At 34.4% G+C, this 23,613-nt stretch overlaps 1 long non-coding RNA gene across 1 annotated transcript; it reads right to left on the reverse strand.

Annotated features, from left to right (window-relative positions):
• Nucleotides 1–931: 931 nt before the first annotated feature.
• On the reverse strand, nt 932–21,214 carry LOC131241513 (uncharacterized). The gene is made up of 3 exons (XR_009169080.1): nt 21,155–21,214; nt 19,221–19,265; nt 932–1,001 (listed from the first exon to the last, which is right to left on the reverse strand). It is a non-coding gene; the product is annotated as an uncharacterized LOC131241513 (long non-coding RNA).
• Nucleotides 21,215–23,613: the final 2,399 nt, after the last annotated feature.

Consider the following 23,613-nt stretch of genomic DNA (forward strand, 5'->3'; position numbering starts at 1 on the left):
AACCTAAACCTATAACATTTACCTAAAACTTAAAACCTAAACCTAAACCTAAAACCTAAATGTATTCTTAAATCCCTAAACCTAAACCTACATCAAATCCTAATCTCAACTCTTTAACCTAATTCTAAACCTAAACTTGAAAGACCAAACCTAAACCCGATCCGGAACCCAAACCTGATTTCCTAAACCTAAACCTTAACCTATTCTCAATTCCCTAAACCTATAGCTTATAACCTAAACCTAAACCTCAACCTAAACCTAAACCTAAACCTTAACCTATACCTATAACCTTAACCTAAACCAAAACCTATGACCTAAAACCTTAACATATAACATAAACCTCAACCTTAACCTAAACCTACAACCTTAACCTAAAACCCAAAACCTATACGTAAACCTAAAACCTATATGTAATCTCAATTCTCTAAACCTAAAACTACACCTAATCCTAATCTCAAATCCCTAACCTAAACCAATAAATAAACTTGAAAACCCAAACATAAACCCGATCCCGAACCCTAACCCGATTTCCTAAACCAAAACCTTAACCTATTCTCAATTCCCGAAACCTATAGCTTATAACCTAAACCTAAACTTTAACCTAAACCTAAACCTAAACCTTAACTTATACCTATAACCTGAACCTAAACCAAAACCTATGACCTAAAACCTTAACCTATAACCTAAACCTAAACCTTAACCTAAACCTATAACCTTTACCTAAAACTTAAAACCTTAACCTAAACCTAAAACCTAAATGTATTGTCAAATCACTAAACCTAAACCTACATCAAATCCTAATCTCAACTCTCTAACCTAAACCTAAACCTAAACTTGAGGACACAAAGCTAAACCCAATCCCACACCCGAACCCGATTTCCTAAACCTAAACCTTAACCTATTCTGAATTCCCCAAACCTATAGCTTATAACCTAAACCTAAACCTTAACCTAAACCTATAACCTTCACCTAAACCAAAACATTCGACCTAAAACCTTAGTCTATAACCTAAACCTCAACCCTAACCTAAACCTACACCTAAACCTCGACCTTAACCTTAACCTTAACCTAAACCAATAACCTTAACCTATAACCTAAAACCAAAACCTAAAACCTAAATGTATTCTCAAATCCCTAAACCTAAACCTACACCTAATCCTAATCTCAACTCCCTAACCCAAACCTATACCTAAACTTGAAAACCCAAACACAAACCCAATACCGAACCCGAACTCGATTTCCTAAACTTAAACCTTAACCTATTCTCAATTCCCTAAACCTATATCTTATAACCTAAACCTAAACCTAAACCTAAACCTAAACCTATAACCTTAACCTCAACCAAAACCTATGACCTAAAACCTTAACCTATAACCTAAACCTCAACCTTAACCTAAACCTAAACCATAACCTAAACCTATAACCTTAACCTAAAACCTAAAACCTAAACCTAAACCTAAAACCTAAATGTATTCTCAAATCCCTAAACCTAAATCTACATCAAATCCTAATCTCAACTCTCTAACCTAAACCTAAACCTAAACTTGAAAACCCAAACCTAAACTCGATCCCAAACCTGAACCCGATTTCTTAAACCTAAACCTTAACCTATTCTCAATTCCCTAAACCTATAGCTTATAACCTAATCCTAAACCTTAACCTAAACCTAAACCTAAACCTTAACCTTAACCTAAACCTATAACCTTAACCTAAACCAAAACCTTTGACCTAAAACCTTAACCTATAACCTAAACCTCAACTTTAACCTAAACATAAACCTTAACCTAAACCTATATCCTTAACCTAAAACCTAAAACCTAAACCTAAACCTAAAACCTAAATGTATTCTCAAATCCCTAAACCTAAACCTACATCTAATCCTAATCTCAACTCTCTAACCTAAACCTAAACCTACAGCTAATCCTAATCTCAACTCCCGATCCTGAACACGAACCCGATTTCCTAAACCTAAACCTTAACTTATTCTCAATTCCCTAAACCTATAGCTTATAACCTAAACCTAAACTTTAACCTAAACCTAAACCTAAACCTTAACTTATACCTATAACCTTAACCTAAACCAAAACCAATGACCTAAAACCTTAAACTATAAGCTAAACATTGACCTTAACCTAAACCTATAACCTTTACCTAAAACTTAAAACCTAAACGTAAACCTAAAACCTAAATGTAGTGTCAAATTCCTAAACCTAAACCTACATCAAATCCTAATCGCAACTCTCTAACCTAAACCAAAACCTAAACATGAAAACCCAAACCTAAACCTGATCCCAAACCCGAACCCGATTTCCTAAACCTAAACCTTAACATATTTTCAATTGCCTAAACAAATAGCTTACCTAAACCTAAACCTTAACCTAAACCTAAACATAAACCTAAACCTTAACCTAAACCTATAACCTTAACCTAAACCAGAACCTTTGACCTGAAACATTAACCTATAACCTAACCCTCAACCTTAACCTAAACCTAAACCTAAACCTCCACCTTAACCTTAACCTAAACTTATAACCTTAACCGATAACCTAAAACTTAAACCTAAAATCTAAAAGTATTCTCAAATTCCTAAAACTAAACCTACACCTAATCCTAATCTCAACTCCCTAACCTAAACCTATACCTAAACTTGAAAACCCAAACATAAACCCGATCCCGAACCTGAACCCAATTTTTTAAACCTAAACCTTAACCTATTCTCAATTCCCTAAACCTATATCTTATAACCTTAACCTAAACCAAAGCCTAAACCTATAACCTTAACCTACACCAAAACATATGACCGAAAACCTTAACCTATAACCTAAAACTCAACCTTAACCTAAACCTAAACCATAACATAAACCTATAACCTTAACCTAAAACCTAAAACCTAAACCTAAACCTAAAACCTAAGTGTATTCTCAAATCCTTAAACCTAAACCTACAACAAATCCTAATCTCAACTCTCTAACCTAAACCTAAACCTAAACTTGAAAACCCAAACCTAAACCCGATCCCAAACCCGAACCCGATTTCCTAAACCTAAACCTTAATCGATTCTCAATTCCCTAAACCTATAGCTTATAACCTAATCCTAAACCTAAACCTAAACCTAAACCTAAACCTTAACCTAAACTTATAACCTTAACCTAAACCAAAACCTTTGACCTAAAGCCTTAACATATAACCTAAACCTCAACCTTAACCTAAACATAAACCTAAACCTCGACCTTCACCTTAACCTAAAGCTATAACCATAACATATAACCTAAAACCTAAACCTAAAACCTAAATGTATTCGCAAATCCCTAAACCTAAACCTACACCTAATCCTAATCTCAACTCCCTAACCTAAACCTATACCTAAACATGAAAACCCAAACACAAACCCAATACCGAACCCGAACCCGATTTCCTAATCCTAAACCTTAGCCTATTCTCAATTCTGTAAACCTATATCTTATAACCTAAACCTAAACCTAAACCTATAACCTTAACCTCAACCAAAACCTATGACCTAAGACCTTAACCTATAACCTAAACCTCAACCTTAACCTAAACCTAAACCTTAACCTAAACCTATAACCTTAACCTAAAACCGAAAACCTAAACCTAAACCTAAAACCTAAATGTATTCTCAAATCCCTAAACCTAAACCTACATCAAATCCTAATCTCAACTCTCTAACCTAAACCTAACCCTAAACTTGAAAACCCAAACCTAAACTCGATCCCAAACCCGAACCCCATTTCCTAAACCTAAGCCTTAACCTATTCTCAATTCCCTAAACCTATAGCTTATAACCTAATCCTAAACCTTAACTTAAATCTAAACCTAAACCTTAACCTTAACCTAAACCTATAACCTTAACCTAAACCAAAACCTTTGACCTAAAACCTAAACCTCAACCTTAACCTAAACCTAAACCTAAACCTCGACCTTAACCTTAACCTAAACCTATAACCTTAACATATAAACTAAAAGCTAAACCTAAAACCTAAATGTATTCTCAAATCCCTAAACCTAAACCTACACCTAATCCTAATCTCAACTCCCTAACCTAAACCTATACATAAACTTGAAAACCCAAACACAAACCCAACCCCGAACTCGAACCCGATTTCTTAAACCTAAACCTTAACCTATTCTCAATTCCCTAAACCTATATCTTATAACCTAAACCTAAACCTAAACCTTAACCTAAACCTAAACCTAAACCTATAACCTTAACCTAAACCAAAACCTAAACCTAAACCTATAACCTTAACCTAAACCAAAACCTATGACCTAAAACCTTAACCTATAACCTAAACATAAACCTTAACCTAAACCAATAATCTTAACCTAAAAACTAAAACCTAAACCTAAACCTAAAACCTAAATGTATTCTCAATTCCCTAAACCTAAACTTACATCTAATCCTAATTTCAACTCTCTAACCTAAACCTAAACCTAAACTTGAAAACCCAAGCATAAACCCGATCCCGAACCCGAACCCGAACCCGATTTCCTAAAACTAAACCTTAACCTATTCTCAATTCCCTAAACCTATAGGTTATAACCTAAACCTAAACCTAAAAGTTAACCTAAACCTAAACCTAAACCAATAACCTTAACCAAAACCTAAACCAAAACCTATGACCTAAAACCTTAACTTATAACCTAAACCTCAACCTTAACCTAAACCTAAACCTTAACCTAAACCTAACCCTCAACCTAAAACCTAAAACCTAAAACTAAAACTAAAACCTAAGTGTATTTTCAAATCCCTAAACCTAAACCTACACTTAATCCTAATCTCAACTCCCTAACCTAAACCTTTACCTAAACATGAAAACCCAAAGATAAACCCGATCCCGAACCTAAACCCGATTTCTAAACCTAAACCTTAACCTATTATCAATTCCCTAAACCTATATCTTATAACCTAAACCTTAACTTAAACCTAAACCTAAACCTATAACCTTAACCTAACCGAAACCTATGACCTAAAACCTTAACCTATAACCTAAACCTCAACCTTAACCTAAACCTAAACCTTAACCTAAACCTATAACCTTAACCTAAAACCTAAAACCTAAATCTAAACCTAAAACCTAAATGTATTCTCAAATCCCTAAACCTAAACCTAGATCTAATCCTAATCTCAACTCTCTAACCTAAACCTAAACCTAAACTTGAAAACCCAAACCTAAACCAGAACCCTAACCCGAACCCGATTTCCTAAACCTAAACCTTAACCTATTCTCAATTCCCAAGACCTATAGCTTTTAACCTAAACCTAAACTTTAACCTAAACCTAAACCTAAACCTTAACTTATACCTATAACCTTCACCAAAACCAAAACCTATGACTTAAAACCTTAACCTATAAGCTAAACCTAAACCTTACCCAAAACCTATAACCTTTACCTAAAACTTAAAATCTAAACCTAAACCTAAAACCTAAATTTATTGTCAAATTCCTAAACCTAAACATACATTACATCCTAATCTCAACTCTCTAACCTAAACATAAACCTAAACTTGAAAACCAAAACCTAAACCCGATCCCAAACCCGAACTCGATTTTCTAAACCAATACCTGAACCTATTCTCAGTTCCCTGAACCTATAGCTTTTAACCTAAACCTAAACCTTAACCTAAACCTAAACCTAAACCTTAACCTATACCTATAACCTTAACCTAAACCTTAACCTAAAACCTAAAACCTAAAACTAAACCTAAAACTCAAATGTATTCTCAATTCCCTAAACCTAAACCTACATTTAATCCCAATCTCAACTCCCTAACCTAAACCTTTAGCTAAACATGAAAACCCAAACATAAACCCGATCCCGAACCCGAACCCGATTTCCTAAACCTAAACCTTAACCTATTCTCAATTCCCTAAACCTATATCTTATAACCTAAACCTTAACTTAAACCTTAACCTAAACCTAAACCTAAACCTATAACCTTAACCTAAACCAAAACCTATGACCTAAAACCTTAACCTATAACCTAAACCTCAACCTTAACCTAAACCTAAACCTTAACCTAAACCTATAACCTTAACCTAAAACCTAAAACCTAAACCTAAACCTAAAACCTAAATGTATTCTCAAATCCCAAAACCTAAACCTACATCTAATCCTAAACTCAACTCTCTAACCTAAACCTAAACCTAAACATGAAAACCCAAACCTAAACCTGAACCCGAACCCGAACCCGATTTCCTAAACCTAAACCTTAACCTTAACCTATTCTCAATTCTCAAAACCTATAGCTTAAAACCTAAACCTAAACTTTAACCTAAACCTAAACCTAAACCTTAACTTATACCGATAACCTTAACCTAAACCAAAACCTATGACTTAAAACCTTAACCTATAAGCTAAACCTAAACCTTACCCAAAACCTATAACCTTTACCTAAAACTTAAAATCTAAACCTAAACCTAAAACCTAAATGTATTGTCAAATTCCTAAACCTAAACCTACATCAAATCCTAATCTCAACTCTCTAACCTAAACCTAAACCTAAACTTGAAAACCCAAACCTAAACCCGATCCCAAACCCGAACCCGATTTCCTAAACCAATACCTGAACCATTTCTCAGTTCCCTGAACCTATAGCTTATAACCTAAACTTAAACCTTAACCTAAACCTAAACCTAAACCTTAACCTATACCTATAACCTTAACCTATAACCTAAAAATAAACCTAAACCTAAACCTATAACCTTAACCTAAAACCTAAAAGCTAAACCTAAACCTAGAACCTAAATGTATTCTCAAATCCCTAGACCTAAACCAACATCTAATCCTAATCTCAACTCTCTAACCTAAACCTAAAACTAAACTTGAAAACCCAAACATAAACCCGATTCCGAACCCGAACTCGATTTCCTAAACATAAATCTTACCCTAATCTCAATTCCCTAAACATATATCTTATAACCTAACCCGAAACCTAAACCTTAACCTAAGCCTAAACCTATAATCTTAAACTAAACCAAAACCTATGACCTAAAACCTTAACCTATAACCTAAACCTCAACCTTAACCTAAACCTAAACCTAAACCTTAACCTAAACCTAAAACCTTAACCTAAAACCTAAAACCCAAACCTAAACCTAACACCAAAATATATTCTCAAATTCCTAAACCTAAACCCACATATAATCCTAATTTCAACTCTCTAACCTAAACCTAAACCTAAACTTAAAAACCCAAACCAAAACCCGATCCTGAACCTGAACCCGATTTCCTAAACCTAACCCACTACCTATTCTCAATTCCCTAAACATATAGAACCTAAACCTAGACCTTAACCTATACCTATAACCTTAACCTAAACCAAAACCTATGACTTGAAACCTTAACCTATAAGCTAAACCTAAACCTTACCCAAAACCCATAACCTTTACCTAAAACTTAAAATCTAAACCTAAACCTAAAACCTAAATGTATTGTCAAATTCCTAAACCTAAACCTACATCAAATCCTAATCTCAACTCTCTAACCTAAACCTAAACCTAAACTTGAAAACCCAAACCTAAACCCGATCCCAAACCCGAACCCGATTTCCTAAACCAATACCTGAACCTATTCTCAGTTCCCTGAACCTATAGCTAATAACCTAAACTTAAACCTTAACCTAAACCTAAACCTAAACCTTAACCTATACCTATAGCCATAACCTAAACCAAAAGCTATGACCTAAAACCTTAACCTATAACCTAAAAATAAACCTAAACCTAAACCTATAACCTTAACCTAAAACCTAAAAGCTAAACCTAAACCTAAAACCTAAAACTTAAATGTATTCTAAAATCCCTAAACCTAAACCTACACCTAATCCTCACCTCAACTCCCTAACCTAAACTTAAACCTAAACGTGAAATCCCAAACATAAACCCGATCCCGAACCCGAACCCGATTTCCTAAACCTAAAACTTAACCTATTCTCAATTCCTTAAACCTAAAGCTTATAACCTCAACCTATTCGCTATTCCCTAAACCTATAGCTTATAACCTAAACCTAAACCAAAACCTAAACCAAAACCTTTGACTTAAAACCTTAACATATATCCTAAACCTCAACCTTAACCGAAACCTAAACCTAAACCTCGATCTTAACCATAACCTAAACCTATAACCTTAACATATAACCTAAAACCTAAACCTAAAACCTAAATGTATTCTCAAATCCCTAAACCTAAACCTACACCTAATCCTAATCCCAACTCCCTAACCAAAACCTAAACTTGAAAACCCAAACACAAACCCGATCCCGAACCCGAACTTGAATTTCTAAACCGAAACCTTAACCTATTCTCAATTCCTTAAACCTATATCTTATAACCTAAACGTAAACCTAAACCTTAACCTAAACCAAAATCTAAACCTATAACCATAACCTATACTAAAACCTATGACTTAAAACCTTAACCTATAACCAAAACCTCAACCTTAACCTAAACCTAAACCTAAACCTTAACCTAAAACCTATAACCTTAACCTAAACCTTAAACCTAAATGTATTCTCAAATCCCTAAACCTAAACCTGCATCTAATCCTAATCTCAACACTCTAACCTAAACCTATACCTAAACTTGAAAACCCAAATATAAACCTAATCCAGAACCCGAACACGATTTCCTAAACCTAAACCTTAACCTATTCTCAATTCCCTAAACCTATATCTTATAATCTAAACCTAAACCTTAACCTTAACTTAAACCAATACCTAAACCAATAACCTTAACCTAAACCAAAACCTATGACCTAAAACCTTAACCTATAACCTAAACCCCAACCTTAACCTTAACGTAAAGCATAAAACCAAAATCTAAACCTAAAACCTAAATGTATTCTCAAATCCCTAAACCTAAACCTACACTTAATCCTAATCTCAACTCCCTAACCTAAACCTATACCAAAACTTGAAAACCCAAACATAAACCCGATCCCGAACCCGAACCCGATTTTCTAAACCTAAACCTTAACCTATTCTCAATTCCCTAAACCTATATCTTATAACCTAAACCTTAACTTAAACCTTAACCTAAACCTAAACCTAAACCTATAACCTTAACCTAAACCAAAACATATGACCTAAAACCATAACCTATAACCTAAACCTCAACCTTAACCTAAACCTAAGCCTTAACATAAACCTATAACCTTAACCTAAAACCAAAAACCTAAACCTAAACCTAAAACCTAAATGTATTCTCAAATCCCTAAGCCTAAATCTACATCTAATCCTAATCTCAACTCTCTAACCTAAACCTAAACCTAAACTTCAAAACCCAAACCTAAACCCGATCCTAAACCGAAACCCGATTTCCTAAACCTAAACCTTAACTTATTCTCAGTTCCCTAAACCTATAGCTTATAACCTAAACCTAAACTTTAACCTAAACGTAAACCTAAATCTTAACTTATACCTATAACCTTAACCTAAACAAAAACCTATGACCTAAAACCTTAAAATATAAGCTAAACCTAGACCTTAACCTAAACCTATAACCTTTACCTAAAACTTAAAACCTAAACCTAAACCTAAGCTTAAACCTAAAACCTAAATGTAGTGTCAAATTCCTAAACCTAAACATACATTAAATCCTAATCTCAACTCTCTAACCTAAATATAAACCTAAACTTGAAAACCCAACCTAAACCCGATCCCAAACCTGAACCCGATTTTCTAAACCAATACCTGAACCTATTCTCATTTCCCTGAACCTATAGCTTATAACCTAAACCTAAACCTTAACCTAAACCTTAACCTATACCTATAACCTTAACCTAAACCTTCACCTAAAACCTAAAACCTAAAACTAAACCAAAAACCCAAATGTATTCTCAAATCCCTAAACCTAAATATACACTTAAGCCTAATCTCAACTCCCTGACCTAAACCTATACCTAAACATGAAAACCCAACTTAAACCCGATCCCGAACCTGAACTCGATATCCTAAACCTAAACCTTAACCTATTCTTAATTCCCTAAACCTATATCTTATAACCTAAACCTTAACTTAAACCTTAACCTAAACCTAAACCTAAACCTATAACCATAACCTAAACCAAAACCCATGACCTAAAACCTTAACCTATAACCTAAACCTCAACCTTAACCTAAACCTAAACCTTACCCTAAACCTATAACCTTAACCTAAAACCTAAAACCTAAATGTATTCTCAAATCCCTAAACCTAAACCTACATCTAATCCTAATCTCAACTCTAACCTAAACCTAAACCTATACCTAAACTTGAAAACCCAAACCTAAACCAGAACCCGAACCCGAACCCGAATTCCTAAACCTAAACCTTAACCTTAACCTATTCTCAATTCCCAAAACCTATAGCTTAAAACCTAAACCTAAACTTTAACCTAAACCTAAACCTAAACCTTAACTTATACCGATAACCTTAACCTAAACCAAAGCCTATGACTTAAAACCTTAACCTATAAGCTAAACTTAAACCTTAGCCAAAACCTATAACCTTTACCTAAAACTTAAAATCTAAACCTAAACCCAAAACCTAAATGTGTTGTCAAATTCCTAAACCTAAACCTACATCAAATCCTAATCTCAACTCTCTAACCTAAACCTAACCTAAACTTGAAAACCCAAACCTAAACCCGATCCCAAACCCAAACCCGATTTCCTAAACCAATACCTGTACTAATTCTCAGTTCCCAGAACCTATAGCTTATAACCTAAACCTTAACCTATACCCATAACCTTAACCTAAACCAAAACCTATGACCTAAAACCTTAACCTATAACCTAAAAATAAACCTTAACTTAAAACGTAAAACCTAAACCTAAACCTAAAACCTAAATGTAATCTCAAATCCCTAAACCTAAACCTACACCTAATCCTAACCTCAACTCCCAAACCTAAACCTAAACCTAAACGTGAAATCCCAAACATAAACCCGATCCTGAACCCGAACCCGATTTCCTAAACCAAAAACTTAACCTATTCTCAATTCCCTAAACCTAAAGCTTATAACCTCAACCTATTCGCTATTCCCTAAACCTATAGCTTATAACCTAAACCTAAACCTTAACCTAAACCTTAACCTAAACCAAAACCTTTGACCTAAAACCTTAACCTATATCCTAAACCTCAACCTTAACCGAAACCTAAACCTAAACCTCGACCTTAACCATAACCTAAACCTATAACCTTAACATATAACCTAAAACCTAAACCTAAAACCTAAATGTACTCTCAAATCCCTAAACCTAAACCTACAACTCATCCTAATCTCAACTCCCTAACCTAAACCTAAACCTAAACTTGAAAACCCAAACATAAACCCGATCCCGAACCCGAACCTGATTTCCTAAACCTAAACCTTAACCTATCTCAATTCCCTAAACCTATATCTTATAATATAAACCTAAACCTAAACCATAACCTAAACCAAAATCTAAACCTATAACCATAACCTAAACCAAAACCTATGACTTAAAACCTTAACCTATAACCTAAACCTCAACCTTAACCTAAACCTAAACCTTAACCTAAAACCTATAACCTTAACCTAAACCTTAAACCTAAATGTATTCTCAAATCCCTAAACCTAAACCTGCATCTAATCCTAATCTCAACACTCTAACCTAAACCTATACTTAAACTTGAAAACCCAAATATAAACCTAATCCCGAACCCGAACACGATTTCCTAAACCTAAACCTTAACCTATTCTCAATTCCCTAAACCTATATCTTATAACCTAAACCTAAACCTTAACCTTAACCTAAACCTATACCTAAACCAATAACCTTAACCTAAACCAAAACCTATGACCTAAAACCTTAACCTACAACCTAAACCTCAGCCTTAACCTTAACCTAAAACATAAAACTAAAATCTAAACCTAAAACCTAAATGTATTCTCAAATCCCTAAACCTAAATCTACACTTAATCCTAATCTCAACTCCCTAACCTAAACCTATACCAAAACTTGAAAACCCAAACATAAACCCGATCCCGAACTCGAACCCGATTTTCTAAACCTAAACTTTAACCTATTCACAATTCCCTAAACCTATATCTTATATCCTAAACCTTAACCTAAACCTTAACTTAAACCTTAACCTAAACTGAAACCTAAACCTATAACCTTAACGTAAACCAAAACCTATGACCTAAAACCTTAACCTATAACCTAAACCTCAACCTTAACCTAAACCTAAACCTTAACCTAAACCTATAACCTTAACCTAAAACCTAAAACCTAAACCTAAACCTAAAACCTAAATGTATTCTCAAATCCCTAAACCTAAACCTACATCTAATCCTAATCACAACTCTCTAACCTAAACCTAAACCTAAACTTCAAAACCCAAACCTAAACCCGATCCTGAACCCGAACCCGATTTCCTAAACCTAAACCTTAACTTATTCTCAATTCCCTAAACCTATAGCTTATAACCTAAACCTAAACTTTAACCTAAACCTAAACCTAAACTTTAATTTAAACCTATAACCTTAACCTAAACCAAACCCTGTGACCTAAAACCTTAAACTATAAGCTAAACCTAGACCTTAACCTAAACCTATAACCTTCACCTAAAACTTAAAACCTAAACCTAAACCTAATATCTAAATATAGTGTCAAATTCCTAAACCTAAACCTACATCAAATCATAATCCCAACTCTGTAACCTAAACCTAAACCTAAACATGAAAACCCCAACCTAAACCTGATCCGAAACCCGAACCCGATTTCCTAAACCTAAACCTTAACCTATTCTCAATTCCCTAAACTTATAGCTTACCTAAAGCTAAACCTTAACCTAAACCTAAACCTTAACCTAATCCTATAACCTTAACATAAACCAGAACCTTTGACCTGAAACCTTAACCTATAACCTAAACCTCAACCTTAACCTAAACCTAAACCTAAACCTCCACCTTAATCTTAACCTAAACCTATAACCTTAACCTATAACCTAAAACCTAAACCTAAAATCTAAATGTATTCCCAAATCCCAAAAACTAAACCTACACCTAATCCTAATCTCAACTCCCTAACCTAAACCTATACCTAAACTTGAAAACCCAAACATAAACCCGATCCCGAACTCAAACCCGATTTCCTAAACCTAAACCTTAACCTATTCTCAATTCCCTAAACCTATATCTTATAACCTTAACCTAAACCTAAGCTTAAACCTATAACCTTAACCTAAACTTAAACCTATGACCGAAAACCTTAACCTATAACCTAAACCTCAACCTTAACCTAAACCTAAACCTTAACCTAAACCTATAACCTTAACCTAAAACCTAAAACCTAAACCTAAACCAAAAACCTAAGTGTATTCTCAAATCCCTAAACCTAAACCTACATCAAATCCTAATCTCAACTCTCTAACCAAAACCTAAACCTAAACTTGAAAACCCAAACCTAAACCCGATCCCAAACCCGAACACGATTTCCTAAACCTAAACCTTAACCTATTCTCAATTCCCTAAACCTATAGCTTATAACCTAATCCTAAACCCAAACATAAACCTAAACCTAAACCTTAACCTAAACTTATAACCTTAACCTAAACCAAAACCTTTGACCTAAAACCTTAACATATAACCTAAACCTCAACCTTAACCTAAACCTCAACCTAAACCTCGACCTTAACCTTAACCTAAACCTATAACCTTAACATATAACCTAAAACCTAAACCTAAAACTTAAATGTATTCTCAAATCCCTAAACCTAAACCTACACCAAATCCTAATCTCAACTCCCTAACCTAAACCTATACCTAAACTTGAAAACCCAAACACAAACCCAATACCGAACCCAAACCTGATTTCCTAAACCTAAACATTAACCTATTCTCAATTCCCTAAACCTATATCTTATAACCTAAACCTAAACCTAAACCTAAACCTAAACCTATAACCTTAGCCTCAACCAAAACCTATGACCTAAAGCCTTAACCTATAACCTAAACCTCAACCTTAACCGAAACCTAACCCTTAACCTAAACCTATAACCTTAACCTAAAACCTAAAACCTAAACCTAAACCTAAAACCTAAATGTATTCTCAAATCCCTAAACCTAAACCTACATCAAATCCTAATCTCAACTCTCTAACCTAAACCTAAACCTAAACTTGAAAACCCAAACCTAAACTCAATCCCAAACCCGAACCTGATTTCCTAAACCTAAACCTTAACCTATTCTCAATTCCTTACACCTATAGCTTATAACCTAATCCTAAACGTTAACCTAAACCTAAACCTAAACCTTAACCTTAACCGAAACCTATAACCTTAATCTAAACCAAAACCTTTGACCTAAAACCTTAACCTATAACCTAAACCGCAACCTTAACCGAAACCTAAACCTAAACCTCGACCTTAACCTTAACCTAAACCTATAACCTTAACATATAACCTAAAACCTAAACCTAAAACCTAAATGTATTCTCAAATCCCTAAACGTAAACCTACACATAATCCTAATCTGAACTCCCTAACCTAAACCTATACATAAACTTGAAAACCCAAACACAAACCCGATCCCGAACCCGAACCCGATTTCCTAAACATAAACTTTAACCTAATCTCAATTCCCTAAACCTATATCTTATAACCTAAACCTAAACCTAAACCTTAACCTAAACCTAAACCTAAACCTATAACCTTAACCTAAACCAAAACCTATGACCTAAAACCTAAACCTATAACCTAAACATAAACCTTAACCTAAACCAATAACCTTAACCTAAAACCTAAAACGTAAATCTAAACCTAAAACCTAGATGTATTCTCAAATCCCGAAACCAAAACTTACATCTAATCCTAATCTCAACTCTCCAACCAAACCTAAACCAAAACTTGAAAACCTAAACCTAAACCTGATCGCGAACCCGAACCCGATTTCCTAAAACTAAACCTTAACCTATTCTCAATTCCCTAAACCTATACGTTATAACCTAAACCTAAACCTAAACCTTAACCTAAACCTAAACCTAAACCTATAACCTTAACCTAAACCTAAACCAAAACCTATGACCTAAAACCTTAACCTATAACCTAAACCTCAACCTTAACCTAAACCTAAACCATAACCTAAACCAAAAACCTAAAAGTAAACCTAAAACCCAAATGTATTCTCAAATCCCTAAACCTAAACCTACACTTAATCCTAATCTCAACTCCTTAACCTAAACCTTTACCATAACATGAAAACCCAAACTTAAACCCGATCCCGAACCTGAACCCAATTTCCTAAACCTAAACTTAACCTATTATCAATTCCCTAAACCTAAATCTTATAACCTAAACCTTAACTTAAACCTTAACCTAAACCTAAACCTAAACTTATAACCTTAACCTAACCGAAACCTGTGACCTAAAACCTAAACCTATAACCTAAACATAAACCTTAACCTAAACCAATAACCTTAACCTAAAACCTAAAACGTAAACCTAAACCTAAAACCTAAATGTATTCTCAAATCCCTAAACCAAAACTTACATCTAATCCTAATCTCAACTCTCTAACCAAACCTAAACCAAAACTTGAAAACCCAAACCTAAACCTGATCGCGAACCTGAACCCGATTTCCTAAAAGTAAACCTTAACCTATTCTCAATTCCCTAAACCTATAGGTTATAACCTAAACCTAAACCTTAACCTAAACCTAAACCTAAACCTATAACCTTAACCTAAACCTAAACCAAAACCTATGACCTAAAACCTTAACCTATAACCTAAACCTCAACCTTAACCTAAACCTAAACCATAACCTAAACCTAAAACCTAAAACTAAACCTAAAACCCAAACGTATTCTCAAATCCGTAAACCTAAACCTACACTTAATCCTAATCTCAACTCCTTAACCTAAACCTTTACCATAACATGAAAACCCAAACTTAAACCCGATCCCGAACCTGAACCCGATTTCCTAAACCTAAACCTTAACCTATTATCAATTCCCTAAACCTAAATCTTATAACCTAAACCTTAACTTAAACCTTAACCTAAACCTAAACCTAAACCTATAACCTTAACCTAACCGAAACCTATGACCTAAAACCTTAACCTATAACCTAAACCTCAACCTTAACCTAAACCTAAACCTTAACCTAAACCTATAACCTTAACCTAAAACCTAAAACCTAAATCTAAACCTAAAACCTAAATGTATTCTCAAATCCCTAAAGCTAAACCTAGATCTAGTCCTAATCTCAACTCTCTAACCTAAACCTAAACCTAAACTTGAAAACCCAAACCTAAACCCGAACCCGAACCCGAACCCGATTTCCTAAACCCAAACCTTAACCTATTCTCAATTCCCAAAACCTAACTTAAACCTAAACCTAAACCAAACTAAACCTAAACCAAACTACCTAAAAACCTTAACCTAAACCAAAACCCTTTACCTAAAACCTTAACCTAAACCAAACCTAACCTTTAACCTAAAAAACCTATAACCTTAACCTAAAAAACCCCAAATAACCTAAAAACCTAAACCTAAAACCTAAATTACTAAACCCAAACCTAAACCTACACCAATCCAATCAAATTTCCCTAAACCTAAACCTTACCTAAACCTAAACCCTATAGCTGATAATCTAAACCTAAACCTTAACCATTTCACAGAAACCCTTCTAAACCTAAACTTTAACCTATACATATAACCTTAACCTAAACCAAAACCTATGACCTAAAACCTTAACCTATAACCTAAACCTAACCTTTCCCTAAACCTATAACCTAAAACCTAAACCTAAAACCTAAAACCTAAAACCTAAAACCTAAATGTATTCTCAAATCCCTAAACCTTAAACCTACACCTAATCCTAATCTCAACTCCTAACCTAAACCTAAACCTAAACTTGAAAACTCAAACCTAAACCCAATCCCGAACCCAACCCGATTTTCTAAACTTAAACCTTAACCTATTCTCAATTCCCTAAACCTATAGCTTATAACCTAAACCTAAACCTAAACCTAATTAAACCTAAACCTAAACCTAAACCTTAAACCTAAAACCTTAACCTAAACCAAAACCTATAACCTAAAAAACCTTAACCTATAACCTAAACCTAACCAACTAACTTAAACCTAAACCTCGACCTTAACCTTAACCTAAACCTATAACCTTAACCTAAAACCTAAACCTAAACCTAAAACCTAAATGTATTCTCAAATCCCTAAACCTAAACCTACACCTAATCCTAATCTCAACTCCCTAACCTAAACCTAAACCTAAACTTGAAAACCCAAACCTAAACCCGATCCCGACCCGAACCCGATTTCCTAAACCTAAACCTTAACCTACTCTCAATTCCTTAAACATACAACTTATAACCTAAACCTAAACCATAACCTAAACGTAAACCTAAACCTTAACCTAAACTTATAACCTTAACCTAAACCAAAACCTTTGACCTAAAACCTTAACATATAACCTAAACCTCAACCTTAACCTAAACCTCAACCTAAACCTCGACCTTAACCTTAACCTAAACCTATAACCTTAACATATAACCTAAAACCTAAACCTAAAACCTAAATGTATTCTCAAATCCCTAAACCTAAACCTACACCAAATCCTAATCTCAACTCCCTAACCTAAACCTATACCTAAACTTGAAAACCCAAACACAAACCCAATACCGAACCCAAACCTGATTTCCTAAACCTAAACATTAACCTATTCTCAATTCCCTAAACCTATATCTTATAACCTAAACCTAAACCTAAACCTAAACCTAAACCTATAACCTTAGCCTCAACCAAAACCTATGACCTAAAGCCTTAACCTATAACCTAAACCTCAACCTTAACCGAAACCTAACCCTTAACCTACACCTATAACCTTAACCTAAAACCTAAAACCTAAACCTAAACCAAAAACCTAAGTGTATTCTCAAATCCCTAAACCTAAACCTACATCAAACCCTAATCTCAACTCTCTAACCTAAACCTAAACCTAAACTTGAAAACCCAAACCTAAACCCGATCCCAAACCAGAACACGATTTCCTAAACCTAAACCTTAACCTATTCTCAATTCCCTAAACCTATAGCTTATAACCTAATCCTAAACCCAAACATAAACCTAAACCTAAACCTTAACCTAAACTTATAACCTTAACCTAAACCAAAACCTTTGACCAAAAACCTTAACATATAACCTAAACCTCAACCTTAACCTAAACCTCAACCTAAACCTCGACCTTAATCTTAACCTAAACCTATAACCTTAACATATAACCTAAAAACCAAACCTAAAACCAAAATGTATTCTCAAATCCCTAAACCTAAACCTACACCAAATCCTAATCTCAACTCCCTAACCTAAACCTAAACCTAAACTTGAAAACCCAAACTTAAACCCGATCCCGAACCAGAACCCGATTTCCTAAACCTAAACCTTAACCAATTCTTAATTCCCTAAACCTCTAGCTTATAACTTAAACCTAAACCTTAACCTAAACCTAAACTAACACCTATAACTTTAACCTAAACTTAAACCTATGACCTAAAACCTTAACCTATAACCTAAACCTCAACCTTAACCTTAACATAAACCTAAACCTTAACCTAAACCTATAACCATAACCTAAAACCTAAAACCTAAACGTAAACCTAACACCTAAATGTATTCTCAAATCCCTAAACCTAAACCCACATCTAATCCTAATTTCAACTCTCTAACCTAAACCTAAACCCAAACTTGAAAACCCAAACCTAAACCCGATCCCGAACCCGAACCCGATTTCCAAAACCTAAACCTTAACCTATTCTCTATTCCCTAAACGTATAGCTTATAACCTAAACCCAAACCTTAACATCAACCTAAACCTAAACCTTAACCTATACCTTTAGCCTTAACCTAAACCAAAACCTATGACATAAAACCTTAACCTATAACTTAAACCTAAACCTAAACCTAAACCTCAACCTAAACCTATAACCTTAACCTAAAACCGAAAACCTAAACCTAAACCTAAAACCTAAAAGTATTCTCAAATCCCTAAACATATACCTACACCTAATCCTAATCTCAACTCCCTAACCTAAACCTAAACCTAAACTTGAAAACCCAAATATAAACCCGATCCCGAACCCGAACCTGATTTCCTAAACCTAAACCTAAACCTATTCTCAATTCCCTAAACCTATATCTCATAACCTAAACCTAAACTTAAACCTTAACCTAAACCTAAACCTAAACCTATAACCTTATCCTAAACCAAAACCTATGACCTAAAACCTTAACCTATAACCTAGACGTCAACCTTAACCTAAATGTAAACGTAAACATTAACCTAAACAAATAACCTTAACCTAAAACCTAAAACCTAAATCTAAACCTAAAACTTAAATGTATTCTCAAATCCCTAAACCTAAACCTAGATCTAATCCTAATCTCAACTCTCTAACCTAAACCTAAACCTAAACTTGAAAACCCAAACCTAAACCCGAACCCGAACCCGATTTTCTAAACCTAAACCTTAACCTATTCTCAATTCCCAAAACCTATAGCTTATAACGTAAACCTAAACTTTAACCTAAACCTTAACTTATACCTATAACCTTAACCAAAACCAAAACCTATGACTTGAAACCTTAACCTATAAGCTAAACCTAAACCTTACCCAAAACCCATAACCTTTACCTAAAACTTAAAATCTAAACTTAAACCTAAAACCTAAATGTATTGTCAAATTCCTAAACCTAAACATACATTAAATCCTAATCTCAACCTTAACCTAAACCTAAACCTAAACCTCTAACCATAACCTAAACCAGAACCTTTGACCTGAAACCTTAACCTATAACCTAAACCTCAACCTTAACCTAAACCTAAACCTAAACCTCGACCTTAACCATAACCTAAACCTATAACCTTAACCTATAACCTAAAACCTTAACCTAAAATCTAAATGTATTCTCAAATCCCTAAAACTAAACCTACACCTAATCCTAATCTCAACTCCCTAACCTAAACCTATACCTAAACTTGAAAACCCAAACATAAACCCGATCCCGAACCCGAACCCGATTTCCTAAACCTAAACCTTAACCTATTCTCAATTCCCTAAACCTATATCTTATAACCTTAACCTAAACCTAAGCCTAAAGCTATAACCTTAACCTAAACCTAAACCTATGACCGAAAACCTTAACCTATAACCTAAACCTCAACCTTAACCTAAACCTAAACCTTAACCTAAACCTATAACCTTAACCTAAAACCTAAAACCTAAACCCAAACCTAAACCTAAAACCTAAGTGTATTCTCAAATCCCTAAACCTAAACCTACATCAAATCCTAATCTCAACTCTCTAACCTAAACCTAAACCTAAACTTGAAAACCCAAACCTAAACCCGAACCCGATTTCCTAAACCTAAACCTTAACCTATTCTCAATTCCCTAAACCTATAGCTTATAACCTAAACCTAAACCTTAACCTAAACCTAAACCTAAACCTTAACCTAAACCTATAACCTTAACCTAAACCAAAACCTATGACCTAAAACCTTAACCTATAACCTAAACCTCAACCTTAAACTTAACCTAAACCTCGACCTTAACCTTAACCTAAACCTATAACCTTAACATATATCCTAAAACCTAAATGTATTCTCAAATCGCTAAACCTAACCCTACACCTAATTCTAATCTCAACTCCCTAACCTAAACCTATGCCTTAACTTGAAAAACCTAAACATAAGCCCGATCCCGAAGCCAAACCTGATTTCCTAAACCTAAACCTTAACCTATTCTCAATTCCCTAAACCTATATCTTATAACCTAAACTTAAACCTAAACCTTAACCTAAACCTATAACCTTAACCTAAACCAAAACCTATGACCTAAAACCTTAACCTATAACCTATACCTAAACCTTAACCTAAACCTATAACCTTAACCTAAAACCTAAAACCTAAACCTAAACCTATAAACTAAAACCTAAACCTAAACCTAAAACCTAAACCTACACCTAGTTCTAATCTCAACTCCCTAACCTAAACCTAAACCTAAATTTGAAAACCCAAACCTAAACCCGAACCCGAACCCGAACCCGATTTCCTAAACCTAAACCTTAACCTATTCTCAATTCCCTAAACCTATATCTTATAACCTTAACCTAAACCTAAGCCTAAACCTATAACCTTAACCTAAACCTAAACTTATGACCGAAAACTTTAACCTATAACCTAAACCTCAACCTTAACCTAAACCTAAACCTTAACCGAAACCTATAACCTTAACCTAAAACCTAAAACCTAAACCTAAACCTAAACCTAAAACCTAAGTGTATTCTCAAATCCCTAAACCTAAACCTACATCAAATCCTAATCTCAACTCTCTAACCTAAACCTAAACCTAAACTTGAAAACCTAAACCTAAACCCAATCCCAAACCCGAACCTGATTTCCTAAACCTAAACCTTAACCTCTTCTCAATTCCCTAAACCTATAGCTTATAACCTAATCCTAAACCTGAACCTAAACCTAAACCTTAACCTAAACTTATAACCTTTACTTAAACCAAACCTTTGACCTAAAACCTTAACATATAACCTAAACCTCAACCTTAACCTAAAGTTAAACCTAAACCTCGACCTTAACCTTAACCTAAACCTATAACCTTAACATATATCCTAAAACCTAAATGTATTCTCAAATCGCTAAACCTAACCCTACACCTAATCCTAATCTCAACTCCCTAACCTAAACCTATGCCTTAACTTGAAAACCTAAACATAAGCCTGATCCCGAAGCCAAACCCGATTTCCCAAACCTAAACCTTAACCTATTCTCAATTCCCTAAACCTATATCTTATAACCTAAACTTAAACCTAAACCTTAACCTAAACCTATAACCTTAACCTAAACCAAAACCTATGACCTAAAACCTTAACCTATAACCTATACCTAAACCTTAACCTAAACCTATAACCTTAACCTAAAACCTTAACCTAAAACCTAAAACCTAAACCTAAACCTAAAACCTAAATGTATTCTTAAATCACTAAACCTAAACCTACATCTAATCCTAATCTCAACTCTCTAACCTAAACCTAAACCTAAATTTGAAAACCCAAACCTAAACCCGATCCCGAACCCGAACCCGATTTTCTAAACCTAAACCTTAACCTATTCTCAATTCCCTAAACCTATAGCTTATAACCTAAACCTAAACCTTAACTTATACCTATAACCTTGACCTAAACCAAAACCTATGACCTAAAACCTTTACCTATAACCTAAACCTAAACCTAAACCTTAACCTAAACCTATAAACTTTACCTAAAACCTAAAACCTAATCCTAAACCTAAAACCTAAATGTATTCTCAAATCCCTAAACCTAAACCTACATCAAATCCTAATCTCAACTCTCTAACCTAAACCTAAACCAACACTTGAAAACCCAAACCTAAACCCGATCCCAAACCCAAACCCAATTTCCTAAACCTAAACCTTAACCTATTCTCAATTCCCTAAACCTATAGCTTGTAACCTAAACCTAAACCTTAACCTAAACCTAAACCTAAACCTTAACCTAAACCTATAATCTTAACCTAAACAAAAATGTTTGACCTAAAACCTTAACTTGTAACCTAAACCTCAACCTAAACCTAAACCTTGACCCTAACCTTAACTTAAACCTATAAACTTAACCTATAACTTAAAACCTAAACCTAAAACCTAAATGCATTCTAGAATCCCTAAACCTAAACCTACACCTAATCCTAATCTAAACTCCCTTACCTAAACCTAAACCTACACCTAATCCTAATCTCAACTCCTTAACCTAAACCTATACGACTTCTTAAACTTAAACCTTAACCTATTCTCAATTCCCTAAACCTATATCTTATAACCTAAACCTTAACGTATTCTCAATTCCCTAAACCTATAACCTTAACCTAAACCAAAACCTATGACCTAAAACCTTAACCTATAACCTAAACCTCAACCTTAACCTAAACCTGAAGCTTAACCTAAACCTATAACCTTAACCTAAAACCTAAAACCTAAAACCTAAATGTATTCTCAAATCCCTAAACCTAAACCTACATCTAATCCTAATCTCAACTCTCTAACCTAAACCTAAACCTAAACTTGAAAACCCAAACCTAAACCCGATCCCGAACCCGAACCCGATTTCCTAAACCTAAACCTTAACATATTCTCAATTCCCTAAACCTATAGCTTATAGCCTAAACCTAAACCTTAACCTAAACCTAAACCTAAACCTAAACCTTAACTTATACCTATAAACTTAACCTAAACCAAAACCTATATCAGTAGTGTCTTAATGCTTGGTCTTACCCCATTTTCATCTACATATCATTCCTAGGGCAACTAATAGAAAATTCGAATGGTTCTATACCGGCAAAGTAAGTATACATTAAGTTTCTTTCTGTCCTATGCAGGGCTTTGATAAACTGAAAGAGACAGTTGAGAAGTGGGAGGGCATAACAAAGGCATCGACACGACTTAATATAAAGCTTTTTGCTGACAAAGATACGTATGAAGCCATGCATGAACCTTGCAAAGTTGCAGAACAAGACTGCTCACCAGCTGGCCATGGAAGTCATCCTC

Source organism: Magnolia sinica, chromosome 3 (genome assembly GCF_029962835.1).
Source record: "Magnolia sinica isolate HGM2019 chromosome 3, MsV1, whole genome shotgun sequence".
In the NCBI taxonomy this organism is placed as follows: domain Eukaryota; kingdom Viridiplantae; phylum Streptophyta; class Magnoliopsida; order Magnoliales; family Magnoliaceae; genus Magnolia; species Magnolia sinica.